At 36.1% G+C, this 24562-nt stretch overlaps 1 long non-coding RNA gene across 1 annotated transcript; it reads right to left on the bottom strand.

The window, feature by feature from the left end:
• Positions 1 to 5414: 5414 nt before the first annotated feature.
• Positions 5415 to 24355, bottom strand: LOC309855139. The gene is made up of 3 exons (XR_014306638.1): positions 24282 to 24355; positions 9816 to 9950; positions 5415 to 5770 (listed from the first exon to the last, which is right to left on the bottom strand). It is a non-coding gene; the product is annotated as an uncharacterized lncRNA (long non-coding RNA).
• Between the last annotated feature and the right edge of the window lie 207 nt (positions 24356 to 24562).

The following is a 24562-nucleotide window of genomic DNA, read 5'->3' as shown; positions in this document are numbered from 1 at the left end:
AAACCAGACAAAGACCCCAACAAAAAGGAGAATTAGAGACCAGTGTCCCAGGTGAGAGCAGTACAAAAATTCTCACCAAGATACTAGCTAATAGGACCCAACAGCACATTAAAAGTTAAATGTTATATACAACAGAATACTATGCAGCCATCAAAAGAAATGAAATCTTGCCATTTGCAATGATGTGGATGGAACTAGAGGGTATTACACTGAGCAAAATAAGTCAATCAGAGAAAGACAATTATCATATAATCACTCTGATATGAGGAATTTGAGAGACAGGGCAGGGCGTTGTGGGGAGTAGGGAAGGAAAAAAAGAAACAAGTTGGGATCAGTAGGGAGACAAACCATAAGAGACTCTTAATCTCACAGAACAAACTGAGGATTGCTGGGGGGTGGAAGGGAAGGGATAGGGTGGCTGGGTTATGGACATTGGGGAGGGTATGTGCTATGGTGAGTGCTGTGAAATGTGTAAGCCTGATGATTCACAGACCTATATCCCTGGGGTGAATAATACACTATATGTTAGTAAAAATAATTTTTTAAAAAGTTAACTTTTAACTTCAGTTAAAAATAGAGGTACCCTATGACCGAGCAATTGCACCACTACTTATATATTTATATATAAATAGTATATATTATATATTTGTAATTATACAAAGGATATAAACATAGTGATTCAAAGGATATAAACAAAATGATTCAAAGGATATAAACATAGTGATATAAACATAGTGCATCCCAATGTTTATAGCCGCAATGTCCACAATAGCCAAACTATGGAAAATCCCAGATGTCTATCAACAGATTAATGGATAAAGAAGATGTGGTGTATATATGCATGTATATATATGATGGAATATTACTCAGCCATCAAAAAGAATGAAATCTTGCCATTTGCAAGGATGTGGATAGAACTAGAAGGTATTATGCTAAGCAAAATAAGTCAGATAAAATAAAGAACCTTTACAGAAATTTTTCTTTTGTCTCTTCACAGTTAATACCTCTTGTATTCTCCAGAGAAAACCTTATTCAAGTTCTATTTCCATAAATTAATTTTTCTTTTCTTGAACTTCTATTCTCCTTATTCTAAGTTCTATTTCCATAAATTAATTTTTCTTTTCTTGAACTTCATATAAGTGTAATTTTACAGGATGTAGCTTTTTGTCTTTGGTTTATTTAGTTTTTCATTTCATTGTGCAATTTATCCCTGTTGTTGCATATGTAAGTACTACTTTTAAGTGCTCTATGATATTCTACTTTATGAAAAGACCACAGTCTATTCTTTCCACTTTTGACAGACAGTTGGATTGCTTCCAAGTTCTGATTATGAACAATTCTGTTATAAAAATTTACATTTTGGGGGGTATATATATCCCCTCACTTTTCCTGTGTATGCTTAGGAGTGCTGGGTCATAGGTTTGATGTATGTTTAGCTTTGATAAATATGGGAACAGCATTTTAAATTAATACAATAAAACTATAATTCTCTAATTTGGGGAGATCAAAAGGTTGTTTTTTTAAGAATGGGGCTAAGAATAATGGAGTCACTACAGAAGGGATTGTAAAAGAAGAATTGGTTAAACAGTTTGATAAGAATCAGAATCCAGCAAAGAAGCTTCTAAGCATTCTAATCATGAAAAGCTCTACTGGTTCTCCTCTGACTTATAAGTGTTTTACCTGATAAATAATACAAGAAGATGGCAGCCTAACCTTACAAAGGTTAGGGTAAACACTACTGAGGTACATAAGTGTTACATTGTTTTCATGAAATGATAGTTTTGTCATTTCCTTTCCAATTGTTTTCATGTTCATTGCTTTGGACAGAGACTTTAGTCAATGTTGAACAGCAACACAAGACAGTTTCTTTCAGTGAGAGATAAAATATCGATTTAAAGAAGTAGCATTAAGGGGCACCTGGGTGGCTCACTTGTTAAACCTCTGCCTTTGGTTCAGGTCATGCTCCCAGGATCGTGGGATCAAGCCCAGCTTTGGGTTCCCTGCTCCATGGGAAGCCTGTTTTCCCTCTCCCACTCCCCCTGCTTGTGTTCCCTCTTTCTGTCTGTCAAATGAATAAATAAAATCTTTAAAAAGATAGCATTAAGCCAGTGCCTAAAATACAATGTGAACTCCCTGAAGTTAAGTCTAATGAGCTAGCTGCCTTTTGGACTTTTCTTTTTTTTGCCTTTGGAAATATATATTTCCAAATATATATATTTATTTTAAATAAGACAAGTTAAGAATTTCTTCTTCTTTCTGTAATCTATCTCTAGAAAAGTGGTCCACAAGAAGACAATATATAGTGATTCATTAATTCTGCACATCATCCAGTGCTCATCACAAGTGTGCTCCTTAATCCCTATCACTTACGTCACCCATCCCCACTCCCCTCCCTTCTGAGAACTGTGTTTGTTCTCTGTAGCTGAGAGTCTATTCCTTGGTTCCTCTCTCTTTTTATTTCCCTTGCTCATTTTTTGTTTCTTAATTACACATATGAGTGAAGTCATACGGTATTTGTTTTCCTCTGATTTCACCTGTGACAATGACAGAATAAAGTAGCAATCTGCCGTAACACTATTCTGAATACATTTTTTTTCTTTTCTCTATTAAACCAATAAGGAGATATGGACATAATGTTTAGTGTTTTCACTTCTAGAGATATATTATGAAATAAAACAGTAAATAACATATTGACAACTTCTCAAGAAAGCTATTTCTTGGGACAGGAATTGGAATCACTATGTGATATGTGGTAAGGAAATGTCTGCACTTTAGAAGTAGCTTCATGATCTTATTTCTTCATTTTTTTAAGGAGTTATTTATCTTAGCGAGAGAGAGGGAGAGTGAGAGAGAGAGAGAGTGTGTGTGTGTGTGTATAGCAGAGGGGCAGAGGGAGAGAGAGAATCTCAAGCAGACTCCCCACTGAGCCTGAAGACTAATGGAGGGCTCTATCTCATGACCCTGAGATCATGACCTGAGCAGAAATGAAGAGTCGGAGGATTAACTGACTGAGTTATCCAGGCACCCCCTAGCTTCATGATTTTAGAGTTATATAGAGTATTTATAGAACTCGTTGAGAGTTTCAAACTAAGCTTGAATAGCCTTAGTTCAATGGACCTAACAGAAAACTGATAATTCTGCGGGGGCAGAGTAGGTGTTCAGAGAGAGATTTACTGATGAGTCAATAAAACTGGAAGGGTTATATTAAGCTGTGACTGGAAAGTCTGTTTATTTGTTTTTTTGTGTGTGTGTGTGTTTTTTTTTTAAGTAATGTGTGTATCCAGTGTGAGACCTAAACTCACAACCCTGAGATTAAGAGTCACATGACCTAATAACTCAGGCAGCCAGGCATCCCATGATTGGAAAATTTTCCATTTTCTGCTCTCACATGATGTTTAGAACTGGGCCTGACATAAAGTCTTGGATAAAGAATATGATGAGACAGAGTTTTCTCTTGAATGAGGTTTTCAAATGAGGTAAATTGAGTAAATCAATAGTACTTTTAGTGTACTTTGGTTACTATTTATATTTACATGTCTCCATTTCTAGATGTGAGTTTTTAAGAGCTGGTTCTTAATCATCTCTGCATCCTTAGAACCCAATATAGTATCTAACACATGGAGACCCTCCAGCATGTTTCATATCAGTGGTTTTCAACCAGAGCCAACTTTGCAGTGAGGGGACATTGTCTGGAGGCGTCTTTTGCTTGTCATAACTGGAGGGGGAGATAGAGGTTGGGGGCATTACCACACATCCTACAGTGCACAGGACAGCCCTCACAACAAAAAGAGATCTAGACCAAAATCAGTAGTGCTGAGGTTGAGAAAAAATTTTAAATGAATTAATAAATTCATTATTGGTAGATTAGCCCTTCAACATGAAATAACCTGGAACTGTTTATACCACATGTTTTTGCCTCTTAAAATTTAGTCCTGATAATCAGCTGGAAAATGGTTTTTTTGCTTATATGTTTTTTGAAAAGGAGTTTAACTTTATGTTTTGGATATATTTATATAACTTTGTTATAGAATTTAAAGTTCAATTAAAATGTTATATATTTGAATTGCTTAGTAATGGCTTTTAATTTCACTTGCATTAATCCTGAATTTTGGTCTTGAATCATGCATATATTATTTGTTTTAAAATAGTAACTTAACACAAAATTCCAAAAGATAAGATCTTTCAGATCATCAATGGAACCTGTAATATAGTAATTTCTTTATTGATTAAAATAAAATATAATGTAAAGTGAAAAATAAAGCTCATGAAAACTAATGAGGGAAACTTATGGCCTTAGACATCTTTCACACATAATGAGCTATATGAAATGATAATAGTTGCCATTTACACCTCAAAAATAAAAGTAGCCTTGGACTTGATTTTTATTTTTTCCATTTTCATCTACTATATAAATCTGACAAGTTGATTGTTGCCAGTGATGTCTAAATTAGAAGGAAGATACCACTGCACGTGTGATTGGAGAGCTAAATAGCAATGTTATTTCTTCTTGGAAAATGTGCCTAGCAAGATTTTGCCATCAGGTATAGTCTCTACTATCATTCAAAAAAGTAGAAAACAATGATGTGCTCAGATAAGGGCAATGGTGCTTCATTTTTTTTTCCCCATTACTTTTGGCCAATGAAAATGAAAGTATGTATTGGGTTTTGTCAAAATGCACACAGAGTATATGTTGTAGTAATCCAGAACACCCTAGAATATGTTTTGGCGTCCACATTAAGAATACAAAGGTCCAAGAAGGCTGAACTTTTCCATATGTTGAGCTGTACACTTTGCACCAATAACCAGTGATAGGAGAACTGTAACTATAGGGAGAGTACAAAGATCATCACAGTACCAGGCTCGAGGGAAAGAAGTTCAAACCTTTCTGCCTAGTGAGTCTTGGTATTAGACTGGCCAAGGAAGACATAACACATTCAAGCACAGAATGGGACAACACTTTTGCTTGTAGAGAAAAGAGACAGAGTTGTGTTAACTTCATAATGTCTGTAGGTCCCTCATGGCTAGTGGGTGCCCCTAGAAAATGACACAGGAATTGGCCTATCCACACCCCACTTGTGCTGCAATAGAAGGACCCTAAGCCTCCTGTCTGGAATCTGTATTTCTGAAAGCTGTGGGTTTGCCCAAGGGCCACTGATACAGAGCAAAGGAATACTCATTGATCCTGAAACACAGAAAAATATTCCCACACAAGGAGATAAACCTATTGCAGGCTGTGTGGGCTCTTTATCTACTGGTTAAGAAAATATTCCAGCCCCAAGGCCCATTCTTATGTGGCTGAGTGGAGGCTGCAAGACTACATACCTGGGACTTCCTTTCCCAACAAAAACACCCAGCCCCACAAAAAAGTCAGAAACTCCTCTAAATTAAAATAAATGATGTAATTCTTGGGAAAATCTACATTCAACTTCAGCAATCTCCACAATAGATTGTATTGAATTTACTTGGTTCACAGAATTCATGTCATAGACAAAGCTACGAACATAGAAATATCTAGAATTTGATGATAAGCTCGACTTAATTTTTAAGCATGGATGGAATAAATTACTAAAATATAGGTATAATCTCATCACATATAGGGCAAGGAAAGCATTTCTTATGATTTCTAAAATAATTATCATCATATCTTTAAGTAACAAGATGGTGGCTATTACTGTATTTCTTGATGCCCACTGCTGGCAAGATCCTTGAGTGCAACATGATATGGATGAACCGTAGGGCTTGAGATCAAGGAGAATTACACTGTGAAAATCTGGTGATATGGGAAAAAAGTTTAGAAAACAGTATTACATTTCTTTATTATGTACACAGCATTTGAAAAAAAAAATCATTTGACATCGTAACTCTGTCTAGAATCTGGTGTGTACTTACTGCTACATAAATTGTGACATCTCAAGAATCTCATTATATCCACCAAACCTCTCTCAAATCCCCAAAGGGAAGAAGCAGATCTGTTCATTGTTTCTTTCTAATAATTCACATTGAAAATAAATGAAAAAATTTGGAAACACATTTTAGAAGGTGCTTCGGTTCTTCTGAGTAACTCTTCCAGCTTTGTAATCTATGGACATAAAGTCCTTGAGGTATATCTCCATAAACTACTACAGGTTTATCCTTTAATTTGAGGGCAGCATAAGATAATACGACACATCACAGTCTGATAGGCAAAGTGAAATCACACCTGTGCACAGTATGTAACAAGAATGAGACAGAAAGGATATCCTAGCCTGTGTCAAGAAAACAGATGTGAAAACACAATTTAAGAAAATATCCTCACTGAAGATAATTTAAGATTAATGTTTTTACCCTCAATAAAGGATGTTATCAAATGTATTAAATTTCAGATGAAAGATCCACAAATCTTTGTAGATTTGTGGATTGTTTTGTCCAACAATTCCTGTTTCTGTATCAAAGAATAGAGAACCTATGCGTAGCTTCATTAGGGTCACCAACAATGCAATCCTAGATAGCTTTTCACTTGTGGAACGCTGCATGGTCTCTAGGCTGCTCCGGTTCTCCAATCTACATTCTTCTCGCATAACATACTGTCTCTGAGTTTATCAGAAAAGACGCATGATTCTCTTGGCTGACAGCAGTTACCCAAATTACAAGTCACTGGGATAAAAACAAAGAGCAGATAGCCTATACGATGTTTTATTAAGCCTCTTCATTTGCTTACATATGTTTTCCCTATATTTCTTTTGTATGTAAAATCGTTTGTATATAAAATGTGTACTGGATCTGCAACTTTGCAGAATAATCCTTTCCCTGTGAAGCTCACGGTGTGTCTGAAGTACTAAAGAAAATATTAGACCAAAGAAGTAGCTCTTCTATTCAGTATCTGAAATATGCTATGTGAGATTGGAACTACTCCATGAAGTATGTAATTATTTACATATGAGAAGTTTGCTGATCATGCCCAGGAGCAGAAAACATTGAAATAGCAGTGATATGCAGCATGTGTTCTTACTGCTTTCTCAGTGGCCTGTGTGCCTAGATAAAAAGCAAGTGTTAAACAAAGAGATGATATTTCAATATAATCAATTGGGCCGATTTACCTTTGTAAAAAGTCTAGAGGCATGATAATATATCAAAATTCATTGAAAGTATTTTTAAGAGAATGTTTACTTGTTTTTGCTATTTTATTTTCATTCAAATAAGCTATAAAAGCTAGAGCAATGTACACTGTCAAAATGATTATTATAGTACTATTTTTAGACATAAGAGGAAATGCCATGATAGTTATTAAAAAGTACATTAGGTAAATGGAGCTTCTGCCCACCCCCCAACATATCAGTAAAGGTGTTTTAATACAGTCCTGAGTCCTGTTAATGTATCATTTTATTTTTGCTAAATGCAACAGATATTTGCATTTGATTACCATGCTACTGCAGCTGTGTTATAACCCATGAAAATGTCAAGATTTTTAAGTAGAAATTTTGACTACATTGCTGCAATCACTATTAGTTGCTTTTATTTAGCTTCTTATTTTTTAATTAATTAATTAATTTATTTATTTATTTTTTAAAGATCCCATTTATTTATTTGTCAGAGAGAGAGCGAGCAGGAGCGAGCACAGGCAGACAGAGTGGAAGGCAAAGTCAGAGGGAGAAGCAGGCTCCCTGTGGAGCAAGGAGCCCGATGTGGGACTCGATCCCAGGACACTGGGATCATGACCTGAGCCGAAGGCAGCTGCTTAACCAACTGAGCCACCCAGGCGTCCCTTAATTTATTTTTTAAGACTTTATTTATTTGTATGAGAAAGAAAGAGAACATGAGCAGGGGGAGGGGCAAAGGGAGAAGAAGATGTAGATTCCCTGCTGAGCAGGGACCTACTGCTATCCCAGGACCCTGAGACCATGACCTGAGCTGAAGTCAGACGTTTAACTGACTGAGCCACCCAGGTGCCCTTCTATTCACTGCTTTTAATTTATTCGTAAAGAAATGGATTTATTATTTAGGAGAAATTTTGGTTTTGAAGTCAATAGAACTGAGTTGGACTATGTGCAGCTCTGCTTACTATAGAACAAGGTTCTTAATGGGGTTGGAGAAAAGAACACAAAGTACTTAGCACAGCAGTTGATAAGTAAATGGTAGATTTTATTGTGAACTTATTTTATGCATCATCAGTCCATTCTCATGCAGCAAATAAGATACTTCATTAGAACTAAGAAAGTGGTGTTTTTGAATCAATCCTTGTTTCATCCATTCTTAGTCTGCCTTTAACAGAAGCCTCAAAGTATGTTTGGTGGTAGAACATTTTTGGTTTTCGTGATGCAGACAAAAATATGAAGGGAAGTCCCTGTTATAACTTTTATTTCCCATTGTAAATCATAACAGATCTATTACCCATCAATATATTACAATCCTCTTGAATATAATTGTAATTGAATTAGTATCATTAATTTTGCGATTCATCATACATATTTTACCTGTAATTAAAATAGAAATGCCTTTTACTTCTTCAAAAATTCCTTATTTTTCAAGTTATAAAAAAATGCTACAAATTAGTCCAAGTTAAGCTTATGCAGCCCTCATAATATTTAGTGAACAAACAAGTTGTTTCCACCTATATAGGCAGGGTATTTTGTTAGTTGTTTCTGGGAGATGCGAAAGAAATGATACATTCATCTTATTCTCTTTGCTTTTACCTTTACCAGAAAGATAAGGCATGTAAATAATCAACTTTAATACAAAGCATGATTCAGGAAAAAATGAGTAATGAATGTGTGCATGTCTGTGTGTGTGTGTGTGTGCGCGTGTGTGCAAATTTAAATGTGTAGATATGTTGCCTCTTTGTTTAGTTGACTGTTGGCTTTGCTGAAGCTTTTTATCTTGATCAAATCCCAAAAGTTCATTTCACTTTTATTTCCCTTGCCTTTGGAGACATGTTTTGAAAGAAGTTAATGTGGCCAGTGTTGAAGAGGTTACTGCCCATGTTCTCCTCCAGGATTTTGGTGGATTCCTGTCTCATGTTGAGGTTTTTCATCCACTTAGATTTTATCTTTGTGTATGGTATAAGAGAATGGTTGAATTTCATTCTTCTGTATATACTTGTTCAGTTTTCCCAGCACTACTTATTGAAGAGACCGTCTTTTTTCCATTGGAATTTTTTTTTTTTCCTGATTTGTCAAAGATTAGTTGACCATAGAGTTGAGGTCCATATCTGGGCTGTCTATTCTGTTCCATTGATCTCTGCGTTTGTTTTTGTGCAGTACCATGCTATCTTGGTGATCACAGCTTTGTAATATAGCTTGGAATCAGGCAACATGATGCCCCCAGCTTTGTTTTTCTTTTTCTGTGTTTCTTTGGTGATTTGGGGTCTTTCCTGATTCTACACATATTTTAGGATTGTTTCTTCCATCACTTTGAAAGTGCCATTGGAATTTTGATAGAATGGGAGAAGATATTTGCAAATGACACAACAGATAAGGGGATTTTATCCAAAATCTATAAAGAGCTTCTCAACTCAACATCCAAAAAATAAATAATTGAGTCAAAAAAATGGGCAGAAATCATGAACAGACACTTCCCCAAAGAAGACTTACAAATGGCTAACAGACACATGAAAAAATGTTCATCATCATTACCTATCAGGGAAATTCAAATCAAAACACATTGAGATACTACCTTATACCAGTTAGAATGACAAAAATTGACAAGGCAAGAAACAACAAATGTTGGAGAGGGTGTGGAAAAAGGGAAACACTTTTATACTGTTGGTGGGAATGCTAGTTGGTATAGCCACTTTGGATAACAGTGTGAAATTTCCTTAAAAAATTAAAAATAGACTTAACCTTATGACCGAGCAATTGCACTACTGGGTATTTACTACAAAGATACAGATGTAGTGAAAAGAAGGGGCACATGCTCTCCATTGTTCATAGCAGCAATGTCCACAATAGCCAAGCTGTGGAAGGAGCCGAGATGCCCTTCAACAGATGAATGGATAAAGATATATGGACCTTATATATATAATGGAATATTACTCAGCCATCAGAAAGGATGAATACCCACCATTTGCATCAACATGGACAGAACTGGAGGGGATTATTCTAAGTGAATTAAGTCAAGCAGAGAAAGACAATTACCATGTGGTTTCACTTACATGTGGAACATAAGGACTAGCATGGAGGACATTAGGAGAAGGAAGGGAAAAATGAAGGGGTGGAAATCGGGGGGGAGATGAACCATGAAAGACTATGGACTACAGGAAGCAAACTGAGGGTTTCGGTGGGGCTGGGTGAGCCTGGTGGAGGGTATAAAGGAGGGCACAGATTGCATGGAGCACTGGGTGTTGTATGCAAACAATGTATCATGGAACACTACATCAAAAACTAATGATGTATTGCATGGTGACTAACATAATAAAAAAATCACTATTGATAAAAACACTCAAAAAAATTAAAAAAATGAGTAGGTATTTTGAATAATGGGGATCTACTGGATTAGGGATCATGCAAGAGGGTTTATCCTATGGAAATTCATGCATGACTCCTTGAGGGTCTTGAGTTGGTTGGCAAAGGAGAGAGATGATTTTAAGTACATCATAGTATATACTACTCATAGTCTTATACTCAGGTCCATTTTAGGGAACGGCACCAAAATTAAAGAAAAAGTTAAAAATTATGCATGTATTAATCATGTTTTTACAGAAAAGAAAGTGCAAACCTTCCATACTTAAAATTTTTATGAAGTCATTTTTTTTTTATTAATTTAGTTTTTAAGATTTTATTTATTTGTCAGAGAGAGAGAGAGCGCACAACAGGAGGAGCAGCAGGCAGAGGGAGAAGCAGGCTCCCTGCTAATCTGGGAGCCTAATGTAGGGCTTGATCCCAGAACCCTGGGATCATGAGCTGAACTGAAGGCAGATGCTTAACCAACTGAGCCACCCAGGCATCCCCAAGTGATTTATTTTAGTATATGAGTAATAACTACTGCAAAGTTAAGAAAGCACAAAAGAAATAAGAAAACAGAACTCCATTATACCAGTACCCAAAAATAGTCACTTCTTTGTTACTTTCAGATAATTTTGAATGCATTTTAGTGCACTTATACTATTTTTTGTTTTACAAAATAATAGGCCATATTAATGTAAATTTGGTAGACTGCCTTTTTTTTTTCTGTTAACAACATATCAAACACATTCCATTTCTTTCCTTAAATGGATTATGTGTGGCTTTTTGCACACTTTTTCTTTAAGATACATCCCTTGAAGTCTTGGGTCAAGGGAGGCATATTTAATATTTCTCTAAATATATCACAATCCAGAAAGGTTGTGCCAGTTTATACTTTCAGCAAGTTTGGAACATGTATTTGATAGTTCTCATTTCCCTTAATATATGGAGAAATGAGCATTTGCATAGATCATAAGTGTGGTTTTTTTTAAATCAATATTTTCACTTGCTTTCATTTTGATAGAAACACATAGCATTTTATTAATTTAAAATTAGTTTTTAAATGCATATTTTAATCAAATATTTTTAAATACTTTTTGGGTTTTTTAAATGAAAATAGGCAGTTTTTCTGACCTTAGTAATTGTTCTTCGTGAATCTGTTGGGTTTAATATATTGATTAGTTTTAAGAGCACTTTATGAACTTGGACTAATTACCCATTGTTACAATTTGCAATATTTTCCTATTTATTCTTTGTGATTTTTTTCTTTTGTCCTATAGAGAATCTAAATTTTATTTTTCCATAGATGAATTTAGTAGTCATAGAAGCTTATTGAGAGGCCACCTTTCCCACACTGATGTGTGATATCACATCTGCTATACAAGTTTCCAAAATTACTTATGTCTGTTTATGGGACTCTTTTTGCCTTTACGTGGTTGCATTTGTTCATTCTGACACTAGTAGCACCAATCTTACTGACTTGTTTTTTTTAGTAGTGAAAATCCCCCCATCTTGTTCTTGGAAGCTGGCTCAGCGATTTCTTTTTTAAAGAAAGGGGAGAGAGGTGGTTGGGGAGGGGCAGAGGGAAAGGAAGAGAATCTTAAGCAGGTTCTATGCCCAGCACAGAGCCTGATCTACTGAGCCACCCAGGTTCCCCTGGCTCAGCTATTTTTGACCTCTTCTTTTCCAAATAGATTTTAAGATTCCCTGTTGGGATTTGATTTAAATTATACTGACATTACAGATTAATTTGAGGCAAACTGACATCAATGATATTAATTCTTCCCAACCACTGATAAAACATATTCTTGAAGTAATCAGGTTTTTTTTTTTCTTGAAATCCCTTAAAATGTAATCTCTGCATGCCATTGCACATTTTGTTATATTTTGTGTAAATCTTATAGGTTTGGTAGCTTCTATGAATGTGATTTTTATTTTCCTATGTAACTTTCAAGTTGGTTTGTAGTGACATGCTAGAGCTGATACCACCTTGCAAGGGCAGTTGTGTGGATCTCTTCTCAGCCCTGCTTCGGTGACACCACACTGGCAGCTTGCAATCAGCCATGGCTGGGCGTGCCTGGGTGGCTCAGTCAGTTAATGGCAGACTCTTGGTTTTGGCTCACATCATGATCTGAGGGCTGTGGGATTGAGCCCTGTGTCCGGCTCTGTGCTCACGGGCGAGTCTGTTTGGGATTTATTTTCTCCCTCTGCTCTTTTTTCTCTCTCTCTCTCATGGTCTCAAATAAATAAATACATACATAAATCTAAAAAAAAAAAAAAAGAAAAGAAAGAAAAAAAGAAATGGGAATAGTTACACCACAAAAATCAGCAGACACTGCATAGCAGTGTCTTCCTTTTTTCCTTTCCTCTCTTCCGCTCCCTTCCCTTCCATGTTGCCCCTCCCTCCCTTCCCCATTCCTTCCTTTTCCTTTCTTAAATATCAGGACATAGCTGGTTTTAGATACTTAACAGAAAGAGTAGATTTTTGTAATGCTAATCTTAGATCTAATGAAATTTTAAATCTTGTATTAATTTCTATTCATCTGTAGATTATCTTGGGTTTTTATACATAGACATCAAATAAACTGCAAATACCCGTTTTATTTCTTTCTTTCCAATTCTTATACATATTTTATTTTGTCATTTAGAACCTCTTGTACAATTCTGAATAAAAAATCATGAAAGAAGGCATGTTTGTCATGCCTGAGAAGTTCAGTGGAATTACTTTTCAAGTTTTACCATTAAGTATGATGCTTGTCCTAAGTTTTTGTTAGCTAGCTATTATCACCTATGACTTCTATGTTGCTAAAACCACAGGCATATTCTCAGTTCTCATTTTATGTGGCCAGTCAGGCACACCAAGTGCAGTTGACCTCTCCATGGAGCCCTTCAACTTCAGAACACCAGACTCCTATTTTTCTTTCTCCCCTTCTAGCTGTTCTTACTGTCCTTACTGGTTCTTTTTCATTTCCCTTATTTTGAAATGTTCGAGTTCCAGAAAATGGTTATTGAATTTCTTCTCTCTTGTAATTATACTTACTTGTGACTTCAAATACAGTTGACCCTTGAATAACACAGGTGTTAAGGGCACCAACCCTTTGCTCCTGCAGTCAAAAATCCTCATGTAACTTCTGATTCCATTCAAACTTAACTACTAATAGCCTACTGGTGACCAGAAGCCTTCAGATAACATAAATGGCCAATTAATACATATTTGTATGTCATATGTATTATATATTGCATCCTTTCAATATAGTAAGGTAGAGGAAAATGTTGACATCATAAGGGATAGAAAGTACATTTACAGCACCATATTGTATTTATAAAAAAAAATCCATGTCATAAGTAGATTCATGCAGGTCAAACCCATGTTGTTCAAAGTTCAACTATACCACTATTCTTTGATGAGGTCTAATTTGTATCTCTAGTTTGTTCAGCTCTTCTGAACTTTAAATTTGCATCTATAACTGCTTACTCATCTCCTCTACTTCACTGTCTAATATGTATTTCAAAGTGAACACCTGATATTTGCCACCCCTGCACGACCAGATGTGTTCTCCCTGCACCTGTCAGTTACTCAGGCCAAAACCTTTGACATCCTCTTCTTTTACACTCCACAATTAGTTTGTGAGTAAATCATGGTAGTTCTATAAATTTATGTGACTGTTTACAAAATAAGTTTCTACCGCCCTCAGTGTTGCTGCCCTAGTCTTAAGGACCATCATTTTTTCCCTCTAGCTCTTTTTTCTTTTCTTTTTTTTTTTTTTTTTTTAAGCGTCCTTCCTCTTTGGTCTTTCTGTGGTTGATCTTCTATTTCAGAGCATTTCTTAAGAGCAGCCAGTACATGAAAAATCATGTGATGTATCACATCTCTCCTCTGTTTGAAATTCTCCAGAGGGTTCCCATCTCTTCCATCTCATCATCATTTCCAGGGCCCCTTGTGGTTTTCTGCCCTCCTTGTCTCTCCGACCTCATCTCCTACTACTCTCCCCACCCCAACAACACAGGTCTTCTTGGTCCCCTACCTGATGGACCAGATAGGCCCCTCGCTCTGGACTTGGCACTTGCCATTTTCTCTGATGAAAGTGCTCTTCCCCCTTACCTTCTCCCATGTTTACTCAAATGTCACTTCTCAGTAAATCTTGTCCTACTCCTTCAATCTAAATATTTAACTTACCCCTTCTCCCATGATGCTGATCATCTCTTTTCCCTGCATTATTTTCTTCTCTTTTGGAGACAGTCACTAGTAATTCATATATTTGTTCTGTAATGTCTTAAATTCTTTTTTATCATGGTAAAAAAGTCATAAGATTTATCATTTTAACCATTTCTAAGTGTAGAGTTCAGTGGAGTTTAGTATTTTTACATTGTTGTGTAACCGATCTCCAGAACCTTTTCATCTTGCAAAACTAAAACTCTGTGTCCGCTAAATAATGCCCCACTTCCTCTCCTCTCCACACCTAGTCATTGCCAGTGTGATTTCTTAACATGGTATATGATATTAAGAGGTTTTTCCTTGAGCCAGCTCTTCATTTCTAGTGAAAATATGCTACTTGAGTATCATGTATTACCATTATTTAATGTACTGCAACTTGCAAATATTTTACTTAGGATTTTTTTTCATTTATGTTTTAGTTGGTCAAAATATTCTTTTCTTCTGCCTTTTTAAAAATTTGTTACATATTTTGGGGTGCCTGGGTGGCTCACTCAGTTGGGTGTCTGACTCTTGATTTCCACTCAGGTCATGATCTCAGGGTCATGAGATTGAGCCCTTTGAAGGGCTTGCACTGAGTATGGGGCCTGCTTGGGATTCTCTCTCTGCCTCTCCCTCTGCCCATCCCTGCACACCCCACTAATCCACTCTAGCTACATAAGTAAATAAATAAATAAATATTTTTCAGTTTTATTGAAGTATAATTGACAAAATTATAATATGTTTTAATGTGTACTTGATGATTTGATACATATAAATTGTGGAAGAATTTGCACAAATGAGTTAACATATCCAGCAACTCCCATACTTATCTTTTATTTCCTTAACTACCCTTATAAATCAAAGTTGATTTTGCCTCACACAATGAGATGGGTAATTTTTCCCCTTTTTTTCTTCTCTGAAAAAGTTTGTATAAAATAGAAATTATTTGTAGCTTCAGTAGACTAGATGTTATTATGTTATTTAGATTTTCTATTTTCTTAAGTCAAATTTAACATTTTCTAGAAAATTATTCATTTAACTTTGAAATATTGGTAAAAAGTTTTCAAATAATCCCATTATGACTTTCTAAGTCTGAAAATATATCTCCTTTTTAAATTGCTACTATTGCATATTGTGTCTTGACTTATTTTGTTTTTCTCAGCTTTCTTAACTATATATAGTACTAGGTCCATTTGGATTTCTTCTCTGTAAAACCCTGATTTCCTGGTCCACACTTTTTTTGGCAAAGCAGCTAAATCTACTCCTGTAGAAGCTATGCATGTTTATTGCCTAAGAAATATACAACTGCAGGAGAGGAAAAGCGGTGTATATGTTATTTGAGAAAGAATGGTCCTCACTTATCCCCTGACACAGTGTTATGCCGGGTAATTGTTACACCAAAATCATATGTCAAATGCACATTAAAAGTTGACAACATTTCCAGCTGACTTTAATAAGACAAATGGAAATTATAGTAAAGCTAATGGAAAGAGCTGGATGATTATTTGTTAAAAAAGGGAAAAAAAAACAGGATTTCAAAAGGGTTTAGGGTGGTCATGGTGGGGACTGCTGAATTACTCATAAAAAAGAAGGAATGACAGTGATGAAATATGGTCAAAGCTACAGTTTCAGGGTTGAAATCCTTCTCCTAGTTACATCAAGTCCAGAAGGAAGGCAGGGGGGAAGCTAAGGATCCAAAGAAAGTAGCTAAAATTAATGAATGAGGGAGCGAGTGTGAGCAGATAAAGAGATGAGAGGGCCAGAGATTAGAGGCTGAGATCCTCCAGGTAGATCATAGTTCAGGGACAATCAGATGGCAGTACTTACCCCTTCACAGGCTACAAAGTCTTTGCCCTGAGAAGTGAGACAGAAATGAGAAAAGAGGAGAGACAGTGGGGAGTCTTCACTGTTTTTGCTCAACTCCCCTGGGAATGCCAGCCTTCTGTTGCAGCTCCAAGGGTATTTTCATATTTACACTCAGTGCACCATCTGTTATTTTCCTGCCTGACTCATTATGAAATCTCCCATACATGCTGGAGCAACTGAAATCTCTGTACTTCACTCTGGAAATGAAAATTGTGATGACCAGGAAGTCAGAGCTACAGGCAGTGACTCTCCCCGATCCAACGTGTCTGGGTCACAGCGGGGGGATTGTGGCCACCCACATCTCCAGCAGCTGGTCATTGGTGCTGGGCTGCTGGCTTCTGCCTGACCCAGTGAATGAGGGGTCATTTCTAAGTGGTTTATAAACAAATGCAGCAGGGAAAGCCTGAGGAATGTGACCAACACCTCTCTCTGAGGGATGAGTATGGAGACACAGATCCCAATGACACCTGAAGAGTTTGAATATGTATTGAAGATCTCTCCAGTCCCCCCGCCCCCTATGTTATTTGACTGTAGGGAAACAAACATACAAAAAAAAAAAGACTGGGAAATTAAGCCTGAACTCCAATTTCTAAATAAAGAAACTAGAGTCTCTGAGCCAATTTTCCCAAGTCAGTTTAAGGGAGAAGTTTACAATTCAAATGATAAACTCCTATAGGAAGGTATGAGGGAGAGAAGGGATTAAAACATTAATGATGACAAATCTTCAAACTGGAACATTAGGGAAGCTTCGTTATGTTTCTTTTTCAGAATTTATTCTTTTGTAGGGCTGGGAAAAGGAAGCACAAGGCTTAATAAATTAAGGGTTTTTAATCTAATGCATTTGCTTTAATTCAAAGGAACCCACAGCAGAGTCATGTATTCAGAGAACCTACAGCAGAACTGGAATGCACGGTGTGTAGCCCACTGGCCTCCAGGGCCTTCTCTTGGCCCCATGTCTGTTAGTGTGGGGCTCCCCCATTAAAGGCAGCCATCCTGGTTTTTGTCAAAATGGAAACACTGTTTTCTCCGATAAGGCTGGGGGTGGCAGGATGTTCCAAAACTTTAAACAAAAATACCTGGTCCTCATCCTGAGGAAGCTGTTCAAGATTTGGCTCAATTAGTTGATGCATGCCACCTCACTCCACTCCTGGGAGGACAACTAAGAAGGCTTTGCGCAGATATTAATAAGGAGAAATTTAAGAAAAATATATGATATGTAATATAGAATTTATATAATGTATAACAAATGCATTTTATTTATATAAATGTAAATTTATATATTTACATATACACAGTTATATATAACCATATATATATATATATATATATATGCATGCAAGTATATATATACCTTTGAGATTTCTTTCACCTGTCTCTAACAGACAAGAAGCATTGTTCTTAGAGAACCACAACTGGGGGATAAACATTTAATCCTTAAAAGATGAAACAAACTCTGGAGCATAGTACAAAGAGATGACATTGTCACAAAATTCTCAAAATATTATATTCTACCATAAACTGTCTTCAGTTCACTGACTTCTGATTTTGATTAGTGGTCATTTTCTCCTAAATGATAGAAGGAAATGTTAGTCTCTGAAGATATTCATGTTCCTTTAGAGTTACAAGTGTCACTCATTTTCTCTATTGTACACACTCTGGCTCCCACCTATTTACCATGTTAATATGCACATTTCTCGGGCCACCTGGGTGGCTCAGTGGGTTAAGCCTCTGCCTTTGGCTCAGGTCACGATCTCAGGGTTCTGGGATAGAGCCCTGCATCGTGCTCTCTGCTCAGCAGGGAGTCTGCTCCCTTCCCCCCGCCTCTCTGCCTACTTTGTGATCCCTGCCTGCTAAATAAATAAATAAATAAATAAATAAATAGATGCACATTTCTCATGAAATCACTCTATAGTACTATTTGTTTGCTTGTTTGTTTTGGAGAGGGAGCGAGAGCAGGAGAGAGCAGGGGGAGAGGTAGAAGGAGAGGGAGAGGAGCTTGACATGGGACTCAGATGTCATGACCCTCAGATCATGACTTGAGCTGAAATCAAGAGTTGGAAGTTTGACTGAGCCATGTAGGCACCCCAAGCATTCTAGAGTACTTAATAAATACTAGAGACTTTCTAAAGTCATAGAAAAGGAACACATTTCCTTGACTTGAACAGAAAATTAGTTCTCATTACTTTTCCTGCTGTTTAATTTCTTAGTTTCAGGTCAATAGGGAGCAATACAAAATAACCAGCAAACTAAGCAGGGGGGGAAAATATATATATATATATATATATATATATATATATGTATATACACACACATTTATATATGTGTGTGCATATCTCAGTGTCTAATGAATTAGACTATATTTTCAACAGACAGATGGCATTGTGAATCTTAATACTTGCTAGGTTGCCTTCTGTGTGCTGTTCTAAAAAGTTAAAAATTGAAGGAAGTATTTCTGCACTTTCTAACAGCATCAGCAGGAGTGTGAAATAATTCTTCCTTTCAGTCTGCACAACTTGTACTTGGTTAGTCTATTATGCTATATAAAGGCTATAACAACAACAAAAAAGAACGGAAAGCAAAATTCAAGTGTGGTGTCTGTCACATCCAAGACTGGGAACGGGTACTAGACTGTTTGCTGAAGGATATAATTTTGCCCTTTGTCTTAATTAGCAGTTGGAAGATTGTGAAGCATAAAAATGGGGTGGCATAGAAAAATAAATGCCTGTTCACCTGCAGCCATCAGGGTTCTAAATTATTTTCTCTTCCTCTGAAAGTGGCATAGTCATGCTAGAAAAGGAATGATCTGATTTAATAATATGAGATAGAATGTATGAACCAGAAATTCAGTAGTTTATAGAAGCATGAAGATCTTTGTATTCACCATCTAAGCATTCTTCACTTTCTGCATGCTCTTTTTATTCAGTCACAGTTTAATTGTGTGTTATTCAGAATTTATTTTAAAAAGAGCAAGTACTGCCTCTGACCTTTGAAAATCATAAAGCACTGTAGAAACATACACAATATTGTTATTTGGGTTTTAATTATTCTTACTGGTGTTGAGATTTGTGTCTAGAATCAGATTAGAGTCTGATGACATCTCAAAGGTTAGTGGAGCCATGATACCATACCATTAGGTGGAATTGCAAAAAGTGCCATTCAATATTCAGATGGCATTTACTGAACATCTTCTATGGAAGGACTGCATTTGACACTTATCTGTAAGTAGGGTTACCAGATTTGGGGGGGGGGGGAAGCAGATCTAAACAGACCATACCAGAATAGGACAACCAGTTAAATTTGAATTCAGATGAACAACTAATCATTTATTATTATAATCATTTTCTTATTCCAATGTTATCCAAATATTACATGGGCACCCTTATATAAAACAATGATTTGTTGTTTACCTGAAATTCATATTTAATTGAGCATCCTGAGTTTATCTGGCAATGCTAAAATTCAAAGATGAAAAGTCATAATCTCTGATCTTGGAAACCTTCCTGTAATGAAATGGTCAGTATGTCTATATTACTGTTTGGAGCTGCAGTAGAAATGGAACAGCATGCTTTATGAACACAGAAGAATGGATAAGCTAACTCACTGAGCCCAGCTCTCTTTCTTTCTTCGCTAGAAGAGTGCCCATAGGCTGCTCAAAAATATTTTATTGTATGCCAAGATACTCCAATCCTGTGTGAGAGAGATTTCTTTTTTCCTCCCCAGATCAACTCTTATAATGGCACAGAATTGGAAGTGGATAAGGGTCAGTTCAAATAGTCTGAACAAGCCTGTGGAAATCACCCTACCTTGAGTTTGTGTAACTGGGAAGCTTCTCAAGTCACATAATATCAAATACTGATTTTAAGCAACATGTAATACAAAAGCAAAATTCTAACTGATTTGGAATTTGCATCAGGTCACATGTTCTATTTCTTACCCCTAAGGAATGGGTGGTACAGTTATAACTATGTTTCTATTTTCTACCATCCACACCCACGTGCTGTAACTGAGTCCCTATCCAAATGCTGAATTTTGTCATGAACTCATAGCTGCCAGATTGTTGCCTCTCAGAGAAGAGGAAGTAGCCTGGAGCTAGATTTAGAATCTCTGCACTTTAGCCCTTATTCTGCCTCATTTGTTACATGACTTGATTCTAAATTAAATTAGATAGTTGAAATAGATACTTTCTAAAGATTTTGCAACTCTAGAAATTCATAGCTTTAAAATCAAGAAATAGAAATCTAACCTTCCATTTATCCTCAAATTAAAGGTAGGGACCCAAACTCAAATGCCTACAGGGGTCAGTTTGGTAAGTAAATGAGTGACAACAGATGGAGTTCACTGTGGCTTCAAAAACATACATTTTTAAGTTGTCAGGAAGCTTCAGCTCTGGACAGTGCTTCTGATAAGGGAGTAAGAGCCACTGTGGCTAGATACTGAAAGATAGCAAGATGTTTACAAAAGTTGGAAATGCGTATTTTTACATAAAAGCTTTTAGTTATGATATAGCAGTTATTAATGCAGTATTTTTAGAAGATGAGAAAAGAATTTTGCCATGTAGATGTGGTCTTTATTCTTCTAGTCTGTCCCTGATTTAAAGCATCATCATGTCCATAAGTTTAGTTTATGTTTGTTTTTGCCCACATTTCAAATCACTGGAGTTTTTGTCCTTATTTGTGGCCTCTTATGTTCTGAAGTAATGTGCAGATTTTGAACAAATATTCTTGAATTTGCATATGTATATTGCATATGTTGCCCTTTTCCTAGTGACTTTGTACTACTAATTATGATTAACACCTGTTGAGCATTTATATGGTCCAGAAATTGTTCTAAGTGTATATATTTTGATTTCATCTACAATAAAGCTGTTTTAGATAAACATTATTATTATCCAGTCTGACAGTGTTTCAGGTAATCTTTGCTCTTTAACAAAGAACCCCCAAAGTTATTAACTTAAAACAACAACAGTTTATCATTTCTAATGATTCTGTGGGTGGGTAATCTGGATGATTCTTCTGCTGGTGCCACCTGGGACTCGTCACATGGTCTACCATCATCTGATGGCTCAACCGAGGCTGAAGGGTCTAAGACAGTTTCACTCACACATCTGGCTGTTCACTGTCAGCTAGGGTACCACGTGTCTCCTCCACATGAAACCTATTAGGCTGGAAAGTGCCTCTCTATAGCATGGTGTTCTGATCCCCAGAAGGTGAAAATGAGAGCTGCAAAGCCTCTTCACACCTAAGCCCAGAATGTGCATTTGTCACACACACCCTTTATAGTCTGTTGGTCTAAACAATTCATGGGACTAGCCAAGATTCAGGGTGGGGGGAGACTATACAAAGGCACTCATTTAGGGAGACATATTCCATCTGAGGCCATTTTGTAACAACCTACCATATAGAAATACCTAAACTGAAGCATAGAAAGTATGATAATTTGTTTTAAATCATACCATTTGTAGGTAACAGAATTAGGTTTTGAACCATCTAGGCCTCTCATTGTTATTTCAGGTCAAAAGTTGTTATTCTAGTAACATCACATTTTATCCAGTGTAACTTTGTGAAGGATAACATTTATTTAGAGATATTAGGTTTTGTTCTTTATTTTCAAAATCACCTTGTAATTATTCTTGGATTGCCATTCACTTAAAAAGCTTGCCTATATGGAGTTTTAAACAATTTTAATTGATACTTAATGTTCTGCCCTTTGGTTTAAATGCCAAAAGAGATAGAAAAAATATGGATTCATATTTAGATCTTTGTTTTTGCCTTTACAGATAGAAAAGGTGTGTTAAGTAATGTAGAGTCAGTGACATTCGTTCATTCCATCTAGAACAAGATAAGGGAGGGGGGAAAAGATGGTAGATAACACATCTTCTATTCATAAAGGAAAAAAAAAGATAAAAAACTGTAACTGTAGATAATTCTGAGAAATACATTCTAAAAATGTTCTCAGCTTGCTTTTAATGGGGTTAGGTGTACATCTGAGACTTGAATGCATTATTGGAAATGACTTCTTCAAGCAAATAAAGATTTCATATCCTAGAAAATTAAGTTGCTGACCAGCATGTCAGATTAAACAAATGAAATATCATTCCTTAACATTCTAGGAAAAGTATTGGGATACTTAATGCAAATCAGAAGGACTCTTCATTGGTAAGATTGACTGAGGGTTCTATTTTGAGATACAAATCAACCTACAAAATTAAGTATACAATATTTAATGAAGTGCTCAAAAGTTGACCTAACTTTTCTTTATCAGCTGTTAAAAAATAGTTTCAATTTGATTGGTCATCAATTATTTATAAATTGTTTCCTTTCTCCAAATAGCACTGCATAGTTTCTGTGTGGTCCAATTTAGATCTATATACAAGGGAACAAATCAGAGAGTTGCAATGAAATGGGTTTAACAGGAATAAGAAAACGTAGAAAGCTTCTAGGACTATGTGGACTTGTCAAGATTTGTGAGATATTCAAGTTTGCAATTTGAGTCAAAGACACAACACTTATTCGCTTCTTGGAGATAAGAACGTTTGTGCTCCTAGGATAAAATATAGGAAAATTTAGAACTTGGGGGCTCTCATTTCAGTGTTATTAACAACAGCTTTGAGCTTGTCAAATAACTTTCATTTACCCCAGTTTCTATCCTTTATAATGGATATAAATACATAAACTTGCTTTAGGGGCAGAGCGGGATATTTTTTTTCTTCCATAGACTTAAAATAGTTTCAAGTGATTGTGAAGGAAGTCTACATTCCTCATCTTCGTGTTGCCCTGGTCCTGTGTCTGTGTCAAGTTTATACTGGGCAGAATGGGTGGCAGTCACAGGGAGGTGAGGGGTCCTGGAGCTGGGAACGGCTGAAACAGGAAGGGTCGCTTGGTCTCCACTATGAACAGAATGGGGTGACAAAGCCATTTTCCCTCTACTGTCTTGTGATTCCACTTCCTTATAAAAAAGCCCAGATGCTTCCAGCATATGAACATACCTCATGACTGTGACAGATTTGTTTTCTTTTAATAGTACAAGGTAAACCGAACTCCATTTTTTGTTTGTTTTGTGGAAAGCATGATTCTGTCTGGATGTACTGTTACAGAAAACACAATCAAATGTACAAATATTTATACTCAGTTTAAGAGATATGCTTACAGATTTTGAGGGAAACTGATGTTTCAACACTTAAAGAGTATCATGAAAATATTAGAAATCTTGAAACTAGACATTATTCATTTGTTCAACAAATACTTATTAAACAATTACTACTTTTGGATATTCTATTTAACATTGTCTTCCACAAAATAAGACATGGTTTGGGTTCATGGATTTTGTTCATGAGATGCTGCTAGCTTCAAAAGAGAAATCTAACCTTTGCCAACATCAGTTGAATGAAAACCATCAGCAGGATCTACAGAGCAATGGTCTCCACATAATGTGATTCTAACCTACATAATAAGAAATGCAGCAGTGTATATACAGAGAATACTTTTGTTTTATGTAACAGCGACATGAACTACAGTTTATTACAACCTCCATGCAAATAATTTTTGCTGAGATTTTTCAAAGGGCCAGATTTAGGAATAAAAGAGAAAAGCAGCTGTATTTATTTGCATATATTTACATGAACACTGCACATTCTTCATTGGAAATTAGAATTTTAAAAGTTACCTCAAAAATGTAATTTCAAAGTTTTCTTTTCTCAATACTTTCTTATAACCCGATTTAGGGTTCCCAAGTATCCATACCAAAGGTTTGGAATACATATTTAAAACCTTTTTTCACTAACCACATTAAAAAGATAAAACATTTACCTTCCATAAATGTTGTAGATGTGCACATCTGCTGAAATCTGAGCCCAGAGAAAGGGATAGCCAGGGTAATGACAGAGTGGCTGGAGCTAAGGAAGGAAGAAAGACAATTAGTCCCACATCCTGTTCTCCTTTCCATCAGAGTCAGCGTTGTGGTTCCACTCATCAGTCCCTTCATGTCGAGAAAGAAAAACAAGGCTTCAATGTATTTTTAGGTAGTTCAGGCTTTCACTGAAATTTCAGGTCTGTTTCTGTTTTCCAGTTATGGTTGTTGAAATAGTTGA

This window comes from Mustela nivalis, assembly GCF_964662115.1.
Source record: "Mustela nivalis genome assembly, chromosome: 20".
Lineage (NCBI taxonomy): Eukaryota > Metazoa > Chordata > Mammalia > Carnivora > Mustelidae > Mustela > Mustela nivalis.
Note: the sequence above shows the minus strand (reverse complement) of the source record. Positions and strands in the feature narration are given on the sequence as shown.